Source organism: Oncorhynchus mykiss, chromosome 15 (genome assembly GCF_057628025.1).
Source record: "Oncorhynchus mykiss isolate SJ-2025 chromosome 15, ASM5762802v1, whole genome shotgun sequence".
Lineage (NCBI taxonomy): Eukaryota > Metazoa > Chordata > Actinopteri > Salmoniformes > Salmonidae > Oncorhynchus > Oncorhynchus mykiss.
In genome coordinates this window covers 73,550,001-73,565,000 of record NC_143036.1, presented here as the reverse complement: position 1 = coordinate 73,565,000, position 15,000 = coordinate 73,550,001, and the positions used below count along the sequence as shown (strand labels likewise).

The window sequence follows — 15,000 nt, the reverse complement described above, 5'->3', positions numbered from 1 at the left end:
CATTCAAATAACCAAATTCAACCTAGCTAATTTCCAATTTATACGAAATTGTTTGACTACAGAGACGGTCTACTGTACTTCAAATCTATGATACTCCCCCACTTAACATACTGCTTGACTAGTTGGGCCCAAGCTTGCTGTACAACATTAAAACCTATTCAGTCTGTCTACAAACAGGCCCTCAAAGTGCTTGATAGGAAGCCCAATAGCCATCATCACTGTTACATCCTCAGAAAGCATGAGCTCTTGAGTTGGGAAAATCTTGTGCAATACACCGACGCATGTCTTGTATTCAAGATCCTTAATGGCCTGGCTCCCCCTCCACTCAATATTTTTGTTAAACAGAAAACCCAGACATATGGCTGCAGATCCACAAGGTCTGCCATGAGAGGTGACTGTATAGTTCCCTTAAGGAAAAGCAACTTTAGTAAATCCGTTTTCTCTGTGAGAGCTTCCCATGTCTGGAATACACTGCCATCAGACACACATAACTGCACCACATATCACACTTTCACAAAATGCTTGAAGACATGGCTAAAGGTCAATCAGATTTGTGAACATGGTCCCTAGCTGTGTGTTGCCGCTTTCCATGTTGTCTGTTGTCTGTATCTTGTGAGGTGTGGAAACACTTTGTTGCTTTTATGAATTTTGTCTTGCTGCTTTTTGTCCTATGTTGCTCTGTCTGTATGCTACGTCTTGCTTGTCCTATGTTGCTCTGTCTGTATGCTACGTCTTGCTTGTCCTATGTTGCTCTGTCTGTATGCTACGTCTTGCTTGTCCTATGTTGCTCTGTCTGTATGCTACGTCTTGCTTGTCCTATGTTGCTCTGTCTGTATGCTACGTCTTGCTTGTCCTATGTTGCTCTGTCTGTATGCTACGTCTTGCTTGTCCTATGTTTCTCTGTCTGTATGCTACATCTTGCTTGTCCTATGTTACTCTGTCTGTATGCTACGTCTTGCTTGTCCTATGTTGCTCTGTCTGTATGCTATGTCTTGCTTGTTCTATGTTGCTCTGTCTGTATGCTACGTCTTGCTTGTCCTATGTTGCTCTGTCTGTATGCTACATCTTGCTTGTCCTATGTTGCTCTGTCTGTATGATATGTCTTGCTTGTCCTATGTTGCTCTGTCTGTATGATATGTCTTGCTTGTCCTATGTTGCTCTGTCTGTATGCTACGTCTTTCTTGTCCTATGTTGCTCTGTCTGTATGCTACATCTTGCTTGTCCTATGTTGCTCTGTCTGTATGCTACGTCTTGCTTGTCCTATGTTGCTCTGTCTGTATGCTATGTCTTGCTTGTCCTATGTTACTCTGTCTGTATGCTATGTCTTACTTGTCCTATGTTGCTATGTCTTTCTTGTCCTATGTTGCTATGTCTTTCTTGTCCTATGTTGCTATGTCTTTCTTGTCCTATGTTGCTATGTCTTTCTTGTCCTATGTTGCTATGTCTTTCTTGTCCTATGTTGCTATGTCTTTCTTGTCCTATGTTGCTCTGTCTGTATGCTATGTCTTACTTGTCCTATGTTACTCTGTCTGTATGCTATGTCTTACTTGTCCTATGTTGCTATGTCTTACTTGTCCTATGTTACTCTGTCTGTATGCTATGTCTTTCTTGTCCTATGTTGCTATTGTCTATATTGTAATTGTTTTTAATAACCTGCCCAGGGACTGCGGTTGAAAATTAGCCGGCTGGCTAAAACCGTCACTTTTACTGAAACGTTGATTAATGTGCACTGTCCCTGTAAAAATAAAATAAACTCAAATAAACTCAAACTCAAAATAATGGCTTGTTTCACTGGTAGTTATGATAAGGTATTCATAGTCATGAAGTGTGTGTGTGTGTGTGTGTGTATATTTTACCATAATAAGACACTCTGTCCTGTGTGTGTGTGTGTGTGTGTGTGTGTGTGTGTGTGTGTGTGTGTGTGTGTGTGTGTGTGTGTGTGTGTGTGTGTGTGTGTGTGTGTGTGTGTGTGTGTGTGTGTGTGTGTGTGTGTGTGTATATTTTACCATAATAAGACTCTGTCCTGTGTGTTATCTTCTCTTCAGGCCTTTGGAGCATCTCTTTGTTTTTCTGTTTTGATGAAATAACTAATAATAAGTTCCTTTTAAGTTAGATTTTTTGTCCTTTTTTTCACTCAGGTGAAAGACATTATTGCACATACAGATGTAGGATCTTTATTTGATGACTCTTTAAGTTGCTGAGAATTTTCCTGCACAACAAGAAATACACATTTGAAGTGTGTTTGAGTTTTAAAGTTTGTGATTTCCTCTTTTAAATATCAAACTTTATTTGCTCTAAGGAAAAAATGTATCATCCTCTACAATGAATAAGAATCCACAAAATAATCCACATTTCCTCTTGCTGCAGGATTATTTTCCTGCTGTAGCAAACTGGCTCAAATTAAGATCCCACATCTGTAAAAAAGTTGATTTCTAGGGCATGCAGAACAAATGCGATGTGAACTAGATACCCCTGTACATTTTACAACCCTTACTACCTCACACTACAGCATGTTTACATTCCTCTGTTCCATTTCCCTTCTCCTGGTTCTTCCTTTAAATCAGGACAGATACATTACGGTGGGATGGCCAAGCTTGGGTCTAACGTTCATTCATTTGTGTTCCAGGTCTGAAGTCCTTCTCAGCAGTCAGAGTGTGTGGATGAATCCAACTGGAGGACGAATCCCTTTGATTGGATCCCCATAGGTAAGAGCAACCTTTAAGTATCTGTCATCGCTGAAAGTCATTCTATTTGTTGGAGAATCAATATGTTCCTTAACATTTTATTTGTTTAATATATTTAATTACACTTTTTTATGTTACTCTCAGCGCTGCCAAACGACAGTACAGTATGTACTGGACTTACCTAACTACTGGCATATACACGGAGTAGACCAAACATTAAGAACACCTTCCTAATATTGACTTGCACCCCGTTTTGCCCTCAGAACAGCCTCAATGTGTCAGGGTGTGGACTCTACAAGGTGTGGAAAGTGTTCCACAGGATGCTGACCCATGTTGACTCCAATGCTTCCCACAGTTGTGTCAAATTGGCTGGATGTCCTTTGGGTGGTGGACCATTCAGGAAACTGTTGAGCGTGAAAAACCCAGCAGCGTTGCAGTTCTTGGTGTGCCTGGTACCTACTACCATACCCCGTTCAAAGGCACTTCAATATGTTGTCTTGCCCATTCATCCTCTGAATGGCACACATACAATCCTTGTCTCAAATGTCTCAAGGATTATAAATCCTTCTTTAACCCATCTCCTCCCCTTCATCTATACTGATTGAAGTGGATCAAGTGACATCAATAAGGGATCATAGCTTTCAAATGGATTCACCTGGTCAGTCTGTGTTATTTAAATAGCATGTACAGTGTCTGGATTCACCTGGTCAGTCTGTGTTATTTAAATAGCATGTACAGTGTCTGGATTCACCTGGTCAGTCTGTGTTATTTAAATAGCATGTACAGTGTCTGGATTCATTGCACTGCCAGTTGTCACACTCTCAGAAAGGAAGAGTGCTATGTAAAACCATTTGTCCCTGTAGGAGAACCTTTACAGTTGAACCAGAGGTTCTATATGGAACCAAAAAGGGTTCAATATGATCCAAAAAGAGTTCTATCTGGAGGGTTCTCCTACAAAGACAAATAGTTCAATCTCAAACTGTTTCAGAGGGTTCTCCTACAGGACAAATGGTTCAATCTCAAACTGTTTCAGAGGGTTCTCCTACAGGACAAATTGTTCTATATGGAACTTTTTCAGAGGGTTCTCCTACAGGGACAAATAGTTCAATCTCAAACTGTTTCAGAGGGTTCTCCTACAGGACAAATGGTTCAATCTCAAACTGTTTCAGAGGGTTCTCCTACAGGACAAATTGTTCTATATGGAACTTTTTCAGAGGGTTCTCCTACAGGACAAATGGTTCAATCTCAAACTGTTTCAGAGGGTTCTCCTACAGGACAAATGGTTCAATCTCAAACTGTTTCAGAGGGTTCTCCTACAGGACAAATTGTTCTATATGGAACTTTTTCAGAGGGTTCTCCTACAGGACAAATGGTTCAATCTCAAACTGTTTCAGAGGGTTCTCCTACAGGACAAATTGTTCTATATGGAACTTTTTCAGAGGGTTCTCCTACAGGACAAATTGTTCTATATGGAACTTTTTCAGAGGGTTCTCCTACAGGACAAATGGTTCAATCTCAAACTGTTTCAGAGGGTTCTCCTACAGGACAAATTGTTCTATATGGAACTTTTTCAGAGGGTTCTCCTACAGGACAAATGGTTCAATCTCAAACTGTTTCAGAGGGTTCTCCTACAGGACAAATTGTTCTATATGGAACTTTTTCAGAGGGTTCTCCTACAGGGACAAATAGTTCAATCTCAAACTGTTTCAGAGGGTTCTCCTACAGGACAAATGGTTCTATATGGAACTTTTTCAGAGGGTTCTCCTACAGGACAAATTGTTCTATATGGAACTTTTTCAGAGGGTTCTCCTACAGGACAAATTGTTCTATATGGAACTTTTTCAGAGGGTTCTCCTACAGGACAAATGGTTCTAAATATAACTTTTTCAGAGGGTTCTCCTACAGGACAAATGGTTCTATATGGAACTTTTTCAGAGGGTTCTCCTACAGGGACAAATAGTTCAATCTCAAACTGTTTCAGAGGGTTCTCCTACAGGGACAAATTGTTCTATATGGAACTTTTTCAGAGGGTTCTCCTACAGGACAAATTGTTCTATATGGAACTTTTTCAGAGGGTTCTCCTACAGGACAAATTGTTCTATATGGAACTTTTTCAGAGGGTTCTCCTACAGGACAAATTGTTCTATATGGAACTTTTTCAGAGGGTTCTCCTACAGGACAAATTGTTCTATATGGAACTTTTTCAGAGGGTTCTCCTACAGGACAAATTGTTCTATATGGAACTTTTTCAGAGGGTTCTCCTACAGGACAAATGGTTCTAAATATAACTTTTTCAGAGGGTTCTCCTACAGGACAAATGGTTCTAAATATAACTTTTTCAGAGGGTTCTCCTACAGGACAAATGGTTCTATATGGAACTTTTTCAGAGGGTTCTCCTACAAGACAAATGGTTCTATATGGAACTTTATCAGAGGGTTCTCCTACAAGACAAATGGTTCTATATGGAACTTTTTCAGAGGGTTCTCCTACAAGACAAATTGTTCTATATGGAACTTTATTTCTGAGAGTGCACTTGCCTTGCCTCAGTCTCTTAGTAGAGGTTGTTGGGTTTATTGTTGGTTGGTTGCTGGCCGGTTGTTTGGTGGTTACTGGTCGTTGGTTTTGTGGCCATCACTTGTCTGTGGTCATCTCATCAGTGGCCATGGGCTCAGCCAGAGAAGGAACCCTGCAGGGTGAATCCATACAGGCCCTGTGTGTGTGTGTGTGTGTGTGTGTGTGTGTGTGTGTGTGTGTGTGTGTGTGTTCACCACAGGGAGCAGAATCAGATACTAATGAACTTACAGTATAACACAGTGTATGCCTTTGATGTGAATCTGGTCTAGTCAGTCAATCCACACCAGATAAGGCCCACTCCTCAGGCTACAGTGGGCATTTTAACATTATGATGTTACAGCGTGCGCACCAATTCCCTTTCTCTTAAAGGGCACAGTGGTTTGGAGGAAAAATGAAGTCCCAAAAATAGCTTTTAATCATGGACCATAGTGCAGTCTGTTACGGAGTCATGTTGTTGGGGACTAATAGTCTGTCTTTAAAAGTACATCAGCAGTTGTCACTAAGTACTTTCACTAGTTGTGTTTTATTGAGTTATTGATCTTTTTAAAAGCAGAAATGGTGAATTCCCTGAAATAACGTAACACTTTATTCCGAGCTGTCAGTGTCTCACTTACATTGACGTCAACAAATACACACAAAGAAATCTGTTTCTGTTTAGCACCATCCTTTCTCTGCAGGTTTCCAGATCAATATACATTCTCTCTCTCAACTGCTTTGTGTTATGTTGATCGGTGGCTATAAATACTGGTGGCCAATCTGGGTAGATCTCATTGGATTTCATTGATATGCAGTGGCATTACACTGGAAGGTAAAAGCTATTGATGAACAGATAGGCTACACGTGGCCTCAGAGCCTCGGAGTGTGACACTGTGTTTAACAACGACATGAGTTACTATGGCACCAGTAACCCACCTTCCACATCCACTGTGTGTGTGTGTGGTGTGATGTGTGTTGTGTGTTGTGTGTGGTGTGATGTGTGATGTGTGTTGTGTGTGTGCGTGTGTGTGTGTTGTGTGTTGTGTGTTGTGTGTGTGTGTGTGTGTGTGTGTGTGTGTGTGTGTGTGAGACCTTCAGAGCATAGCTGTTAGACCTTTATGGTTACAGTATTAACATGCTAAATGCTGCTGCCACTGGTCGTTCCACATATAGACCTTGTCCACGATCCCCAGTCCACCTGACACATCCCCCATTCTCTCTCTCTCTCTGCTGGGATGGTAAGGATGAATGGACAGGAGGATGGCCGGGAGGACCAGTGTGAATTGGCATCCCCCTATCCTTCATCCCTCCATCTGTTCATCAGGCAGGATGAGTAGTCTGAGGGTGGAGGGAGTGGGGTGGTGGGTGATGCGGGTGGAGGTGGGTGAGGGGGCAGGATGTGGGTGAGGGGGCAGGGTGATGGGGGTGGGTGAGGGTGGGGGGGGGGTGATGGGGTGGAGGTGGGTGAGGGTGCAGGAGGTGGGTGAGGGGGCAGGATGTGGGTGAGGGGGCAGGAGGTGGGTGAGGGGGCAGGGTGATGGGGTGGGTGAGGGTGGGGGGGGGGGTGATGGGGGTGGAGGTGGGTGATGGGAAAGGGGGAGGTGGGTGAGGAGTTGGAGTTGGAGGGGGGAATCGGGGTCAATCCCTGGCAGAAATAGGATAGATAGAGGATAGAGGAGAATCAGGGGATAGACCCTGAGAGGGGGGCCGGAGAGAAGAGAGGTCCAATCCCCACACAGTAATCCCTCCATCCCCCTAATGATAATTATATTGTCAAGCACTAATAGTCCATTCATATGTGTACTACGAGGTGTCCAGTCACTTTACCTCTCTAGTCATTACTGGCCAGTAAGCAGGTTGTATTGTAATAAATGCTGAATAGATTGTAAGATTGGTAGGAAACTTCTGGATTTAGATAACATTGTACTTTGTTACATAATACTATGCTGCATCTGACAAGCTCTCCTCCAGCATTTTCTCTGTGTGTGTGTGTGTGTGTGTCTGTGTGTGTCTGTGTGTGTGTGTGTGTGTGTGTGTGTGAACGGTGCTGTACTAAGAACTGTGCTATACTAAGAATGGGATAGATTGTAGGGTGCAGTAGCAGTCTGTGTGATCTAGGCTCTGTGACCTGATGGGAAGTGAATCTCAGACCTGCCATGTTTCCACTCTCCCTCATAACGCCGCCTCCAATGCATGCTGGGTAATCACATTGTCCTCTCACCTGGTGAGAACAGACCTGCTGCCCGTGTGTGTGTGTGTGTGTGTGTGTGTGTGTGTGTGTGTGTGTGTGTGTGTGTGTGTGTGTGTGTGTGCGTGCATACAGTATGTGTGAAGAAAGACCTGCTGCCTGTGTGTGTGTGTGTGTGTGTGTGTGTGTGTGTGTGTGTGTGTGTGTGTGATGATAGATGAGAGACCACTGCAGTATAATTCACATGAAGCCTAACCTGAGCTTTTAATAGATATATGTAGGCTTTAGCTCAGAGGGATAACATGGTCTAACATGGTTGTGAGGCACACAGAGAAAATAACCTCCAACACTCTACTCAACAAATTGGATGCAGTCTATCACAGTGCCATCCGTTTTGTCACCAAAGCCACCACTGCGACCACTCGTTGGCTGGCCCTCGCTTCATACTCGTCGCCAAACCCACTGGCTCCAGGTCATCTACAAGTCTCTGCTAGGTAAAGCCCCGCCTTCAATAAGAATTTGTTCTTAACTGACTTGCCTCGTTAAATAAAGGTTAAAAAATATATATATATTTTCTCAGCTCACTGGTCACCATAGCATCACCCACCCGTAGCACGCGCTCCAGCAGGTATATCTCACTTGCCGCCTCTCCTTCCAGTTCTCTGCTGCCAATGACTGGAACGAACTGCAAAAATCTCTGAAGCTGGAGACTCTTACCTCCCTCACTATCTTTAAGCACCAGCTGTCAGAGCAGTTCACAGATCACTGCACCTGTACATATTTCATCTCTAAATAGCCCATCCAATCTACCTCATCCCGATACTGTATTTATAGAGGGTAGGAGCCTTCTCACTGCAGAGGGTAGGAGCCTTCTCACTGCAGAGGGTAGGAGCCTTCTCACTGCAGAGGGTAGGAGCCTTCTCACTGCAGAGGGTAGGAGCCTTCTCACTGCAGAGGGTAGGAGCCTTCTCACTGCAGAGGGTAGGAGCCTTCTCACTGCAAAGGGTGGGAGCCTTCTCACTGCAGAGGGTAGGAGCCTTCTCACTGCAGAGAGTAGAAGCCTTCTCACTGCAGAGGGTAGGAGCCTTCTCACTGCAGAGGGTAGAAGCCTTCTCACTGCAGAGGGTAGGAGCCTTCTCACTGCAGAGGGTAGGAGCCTTCTCACTGCAGAGAGTAGAAGCCTTCTCACTGCAGAGGGTAGGAGCCTTCTCACTGCAGAGGGTAGGAGCCTTCTCACTGCAGAGGTTAGGGGTCTTCTCACTGCAGAGGGTAGGAGCCTTCTCACTGCAGAGGGTAGAAGCCCAGATAAAGTATTTGAAATAATTTCAAATAGTATTTGAACCCAGGTCTGACTCCTGGACATACATTCAGCAAACCCCACCATCAAGCTATTTTAGATGTGCTATTTGAAAATAGAATGCAATGTATTAGGACTAACTGGTACCTCTCCTCCACTGAGGTTAGTGGGTGTGTGATGATGTCCCAGTCTATGTAGTGATTAGGAAGGAGCCCATCCTACCTCCTCACTCTCTAACAGGAGGTTTGTTCCTCTCTCTCGGTGCCTGTAGGACTGGAGGTTGGACTAACTGGTACCTCTCCTCCACTGAGGTTAGTGGGTGTGTGATGATGTCCCAGTCTATGTAGTGATTAGGATGGAGCCCATCCTACCTCCTCACTCTCTAACAGGAGGTTTGTTCCTCTCTCTCGGTGCCTGTAGGGCTGGAGGTTGGACTACTGCTGCTTTTCAGGAGCAGCGGAGGGGAAGTGATGTAGCCAGTGCTTCATTTGTTCCGGATCCTGCTGGAACATTATCCAGCACCTCTCAATATTGGACAGTTTCGTTCCGGAAGCCATTTGCCAGGATCCGGTACCTCTCTTGGCTTGACATTTCTTCTTTCTTCACAATGTAAAAATGATCATCAAATCATTCAGAGTTAATTACAGTTGCCTCCTCTGTTATTCTCCTGCCCCATAAAAAGCTTTGCCTAATGTGAAAGCGTGTCTGATATTGTAAGAATTGATTCGTGTTGGGCCGGACCGTGTTTATGGTTTGCTCAACATTGTAGCCTGTATAGGCCAACGCGCATCATTGGGTGAATCAGTGAAACTGGAGATTTTTTAGGACTATCATTTCCTCCTCATATTGTACAATATGTGTCTCCACACACCGAGAACTACTGTAGGCTATTGATGGATACAAGACAAGTTCGTTTTTATTGATCTCCGTTTGTCAGTGTCAAAGTATCCTGTCTTTTCCATCGTTTGTAAGGTTTTAAAAAATATTATGCTAAGGTCTCCAGTCTAAGGTCTCCAGTCTAAGGTCTCCAGTTTAAGGTCTCCAGTCTAAGGTCTCCAGTCTAAGGTCTCCAGTCTAAGGTCTCCAGTCTAAGGTATCCAGTCATCTAAAATGATGTAGAATTGCATGAAAAGGTTTTTTTCCTGGACCCTTGGCTACACATTCTGGGAAGATGGGGCATTTTTTCCCATGTATGCAACTTCTACAAGCACCCTGTACTCCACTGCTTTATGCCAGTATGCAAAAGTGGTGATATACATTCAATGTGTTATTATAAAGGGGATTTTAAGCACTGGATATAGCTAACAACCCCTCCAGGCTCCCGCCTCCAACCTCTAGCCTCCAACCTCCAGCCTCCAGCCTCCAACCTCTAGCCTCCAGCCTCCAACCTCTAGCCTCCAGTCTCCAACCTCTAGCCTCCAACCTCTAGCCTCCAGCCTCCAACCTCTAGCCTCCAACCTCCAGTGTCCAACCTCCAGTGTCCAACCTCCAGTGTCCAACCTCCAACCTCCAGTCTCCAACCTCTAGCCTCCAGCCTCCAACCTCTAGTGTCCAACCTCCAGTGTCCAACCTCTAGCCTCCAGTCTCCAACCTCTAGCCTCCAGCCTCCAACCTCCAGTGTCCAACCTCCAGTGTCCAACCTCCAGTGTCCAACCTCCAGGCTCTAGCCTCTACCTGAATAGAAGTGTGAGGGAGGAAGTGAAGAGTAGACCCCTCTGGCTTGTTAGGTTTCCCACAAGCATCCTGACTGGGTGGGGAGGAACCAATGACTGGGTGTGGAGGAACCAATGTACTGACTGGGTGGGGAGGAACCAATGTCCTGACTGGGTGGGGAGGAACCAATATCCTGACTGGGTGGGGAGGAACCAATGTCTGGGTGGAGAGGAACCAATGTCCACACCTCCTTCCCTCCACCCTCCTCACCCCTCTACCCCTCCTTCCCTCCACCCCTCCTTCCCTCCACCCTCCCCATCTCTCTACCCCTCCACCCCTCCACCCTCCCCATCCCTCTACCCCTCCACCCCTCCTTCCTTTCACCCACCCCATCCCTCTACCTCTCCACCCCTCCATCCCGCCACCCTCTCCATCCCTCTACCCCTCCACCCTCCCCATCCCTCTACCCCTCCATCCCTCCTTCCCTCTACCCTCCCCATCTCTCTACCCCTCCACCCCTCCACCCTCCCCATCCCTCTACCCCTCTACCCCTCCACCCCTCCTTCCCTCCACCCTCCCCATCCCCATCCCTCTACCTCTCCACCCCTCCATCCCTCCACCCCTCCACCCTCCCCATCCCTCTACCCCTCTACCCCTCCACCCCTCCTTCCCTCCACCCTCCCCATCCCCATCCCTCTACCTCTCCACCCCTCCATCCCTCCACCCTCTCCATCCCTCCACCCCTCCATCCCTCCACCCCTCCACCCCTCCACCTCTCCATCCCTCCACCCTCTCCATCCCTCTATCCCTCCACCCCTCTACCCTCTCCACCCCTCCACCTCTCCATCCCTCCACCCTCTCCACCCCTCCACCTCTCCACCCTCTCCATCCCTCTACCCTCTCCACCCCTCCACCTCTCCATCCCTCCACCCTCTCCACCCCTCCACCTCTCCACCCTCTCCATCCCTCCACCCTCTCCACCCTCTCCACCCCTCTATCCCTCCACCCTCTCCACCCCTCCACCTCTCCATCCCTCTACCCTCTCCATCCCTCTACCCTCTCCACCCCTCCACCTCTCCATCCCTCCACCCCTCCACCTCTCCACCCTCTCCATCCCTCCACCCTCTCCACCCTCTCCACCCCTCTATCCCTCCACCCTCTCCACCCTACACCTCTCCACCCCTCCACCTCTCCATCCCTCTCCACCCTCTCCACCCCTCTATCCCTCCACCCTCTCCACCCTCTCCACCCCTCTATCCCTCCACCCTCTCCACCCTCTCCATCCCTCTACCCTCTCCACCCGTCCACCTCTCCATCCCTCCACCCTCTCCACCCTCTCCACCTCTCCATCCCTCCACCCTCTCCATCCCTCTATCCCTCCACCCTTGCAGTTTCAGTGGAACCAGCACGTCAACAACATGGTTTCACAATAGGTCTGTGGGGAGGCCTGTGTGGCCGTGTGCTGACCATCAGCATTATCCCAAAGCCCCACAGAACAGAGACAGAGCCCCGTAGAGAAAGACCAGAGGATTGTGTGGATGCTTCTAGAATGTCTGACCCCATCCAGCCATCAATAGGCAGGCTGTGTGTGAGTGAAAGGGCTGAGGTCATTGATTTGAACTGGGGCACAAAGCCACGCTATGATCACAATCCGGTCAGAGGCCTAGTTCAACAAGGAGACTGTGAGGCTTGGTTTCCTAACAAGAGGTGTTGGTGTAGTCTGTGTGTGTTGGTGTCATTTGTTTCCATGGTTTTTCTGTGTGGATACAAATTGAATCAACAGTACCATGAGAGATCCGATCAGTAAAAGCAGCATATCTTTACTCACCTTGTACGTCCAGAGTGTATAATATGTTTGACATCCCTACATCCAGGAGTTTGTAAATCAATGGAAGGTGGCTTACCGCCATATTTTCATACTTAAACTGTCTGTTTTTAACTCTGATGTGAAGGAAAGTGTTAACTCTCTATTGTCTGCAGAACAAATGAGTGTCTGTAAATAATACTTAACTTTATACGCCAGTGATCGCTGTGTGAATAGCGGCATATTTCCCCGTGGATTAAGAAAGGTTAACCCGCAAATCATTAGTCCTGAAGAAGTGACACATTTTTCTTTTACCTTTATTTAACTAGGCAAGTCAGTTAAGAACAAATTCTTATTTTCAACAATGGCCTAGTGGGTTAACTGCCTGTTCAGCGGCAGAACGACAGAAAATATGTCAGCTCGGGGGGTTTGAACTTGCAACCTTCCGGTTACTAGTCCAACGCTCTAACCACTAGGCTACCCTGCTGCACTGTAGCCTAAAGTAGCTAGTGCAGCTCTCCTCAGATTCAGACGAGCGTGCACGGCCTTCTTTGACTCAGTCAAGTGGTTCTGCTTCAGTGTCTAAACCAACTCCAGCTGTCTCTCTGAGAGCAGAGTGTTGGAGAGCTGTATTTAGAATGAATTCCCTCTCAGAGTTGTCATAAAGATGGCTGTGTTAGTGTCTCTTTGTGTCTCCTCTCCTTGGCTACTCTTCAATCGAGGAGGTTCACTTGGTAACAGAGTAGGAACTCGTAGACCAGGGAGCGTTGCCATGGACACGGCGTAGTGATTTTGGAAGTGGCACTCCGGCTCACTCCCCAGCTCTTGACCCTGAGGTCTCACTTACCCACAGTGTCACTGGGCAGAAAATACATTTCCCATCAAAGACAGTTCCTAGTGTTCAATCCCCTCCCTGACCAATATGATATACTATGGGTCAAATTGAATGAGAACTGAAGTCAGAGTCTCACTGTTGGTACACGTGCTTGGCATCGTGTCATGTGTGTGTATGCATAAGTGCATGTGTGCAGACGTGTACGTGTGTGTGTGTGTGTGTGTGTGTGTGTGTGTGTGTGTGTGTGTGTGTGTGTGTGTGTGTGTGTGTGTGTGTGTGTGTGTGTGTGTGTGTGTGTGTGTGTGTGTATGCATAAGTGCATGTGTGCAGACGTGTGTGTGTGTGTATGGGCATTTAGTGTGACTCTGTGTCTGCATACGTCCGCACCTCCTCATGCATGTGTGTGCGGCTGACAGTCACACATGAGAACAATCAATAGACCTTCCACCTTGTGACACCAGTGTGACTCTCCTCTCTGTGTGTCAGACCAGTCTCTGTGGACTCTGCTGCAGTGGGCAGGGCATTAGCATGTGAATGGAGGCCTAAACAAACAGAGTGGGAGACCCGGGGGAGTATGAGAAGGGGCCTCCTTACATCCATATGGACACATCATAGAGTCTGTAAAGCTTCCATACAGACCAACACACAAGCAGTGTTCTTAACGCAGTGACAACCACTGTCTCAATCCGGCTGCTTAGTGCTCACCATACAGACCAACACACAAGCAGTGTTCTTAACGTCGTGACAGCCACTGTCTCAATCCGGCTGCTTAGTGCTCACCATACAGACCAACACACAAGCAGTGTTTTTAACGCAGTGACAGCCACTGTCTCAATCCGGCTGCTTAGTGCTCACCATACAGAATGGGCTGGAAGACAATGAACGTTAGCATAAAAACACACACTTGTCATATTAACAAAAAATAAGTAATTGTGTTTGTTTATCGTCTGTGAGTAGTTTTATTTTAGCACTCAGGACCTACTGAGTTGGCCAGAGCGGATACTGAACTAAAAGCCTTTTTTTTAATATGGTGTCCAAGTGGCCCACTATTCATTCACTATTCATTCACTATTTATCCACTATTCATTCACTATTCATTCACTATTCATTCACTATTTATCCACTATTCATTCACTATTCATTCACTATTCATTCACTATTCATTCACTATTCATTCACTATTTATTCACTATTTATCCACTATTCATTCACTATTCATTCACTTTTTATTCACTATTCATTCACTATTTATTCACTATTTATCCACTATTCATTCACTATTCATTCACTATTCATTCACTATTCATTCACTATTCATTCACTATTCATTCACTATTCATTCACTTTTTATTCACTATTCATTCACTTTTTATTCACTTTTTATTCACTATTCATTCACTATTTATTCACTATTTATTCACTATTTATTCACTATTCATTCACTATTCATTCACTAGTTATTCACACGGAATTGCTTGCAGGGCCAAATAAAAGGAAGCAAGATGTCCTTGATGTGTACACACACAAATTAACATTTTTGTGTGTACAGTACAGTACTCATTCGTTTGAGTCCTCCATGCTGCTCTGTAATAGCAGGCCCCAGTTCATATTGTAATCGCATCAATCATCTCCACGCTGTGCCTCTCCTACAGAACAACACACGGACCGGTCTACAGTATGAGGAATTAATGGTGGAACTAAATGGAGGAATGTATGTCTTAAGGTGTCATTCATTCCAGATTCTGAAATATGGAAATCCTGACATTCAAGTCAAGTCCTTGTGTCAGTGCGGAGACTGGGTTCTGTTGTGTTGCCCTATGATGTGTTACTGACTGGGGGCTTTTAATTCTCAACCTCCCTGGAGATGTGACATGGGTGTGAGAGTGAGAGTGAGTGAGTGAGTGAGTGAGTGAGTGAGTGAGTGAGTGAGTGAGTGAGTGAGTGAGTGAGTGAGTGAGTGAGTGAGTGAGTGAGTGAGTGAGTGAGTGA

The 15,000-nt window shown here is 45.8% G+C and overlaps 1 protein-coding gene across 16 annotated transcripts in view; it reads left to right on the top strand.

The window, feature by feature from the left end:
- LOC110500989 (neuronal cell adhesion molecule) overlaps nt 1–15,000 on the top strand; it is a 135,947-nt gene that overhangs the window by 62,836 nt on the left and 58,111 nt on the right. For all 16 annotated transcript variants that reach the window (XM_090199183.1, XM_090199182.1, XM_090199179.1 and 13 more), the window contains exon 2: nt 2,627–2,705. The gene's annotated coding sequence lies outside the window, so the exon portion shown is untranslated. The remainder of the gene's footprint in view (nt 1–2,626; nt 2,706–15,000) is intronic.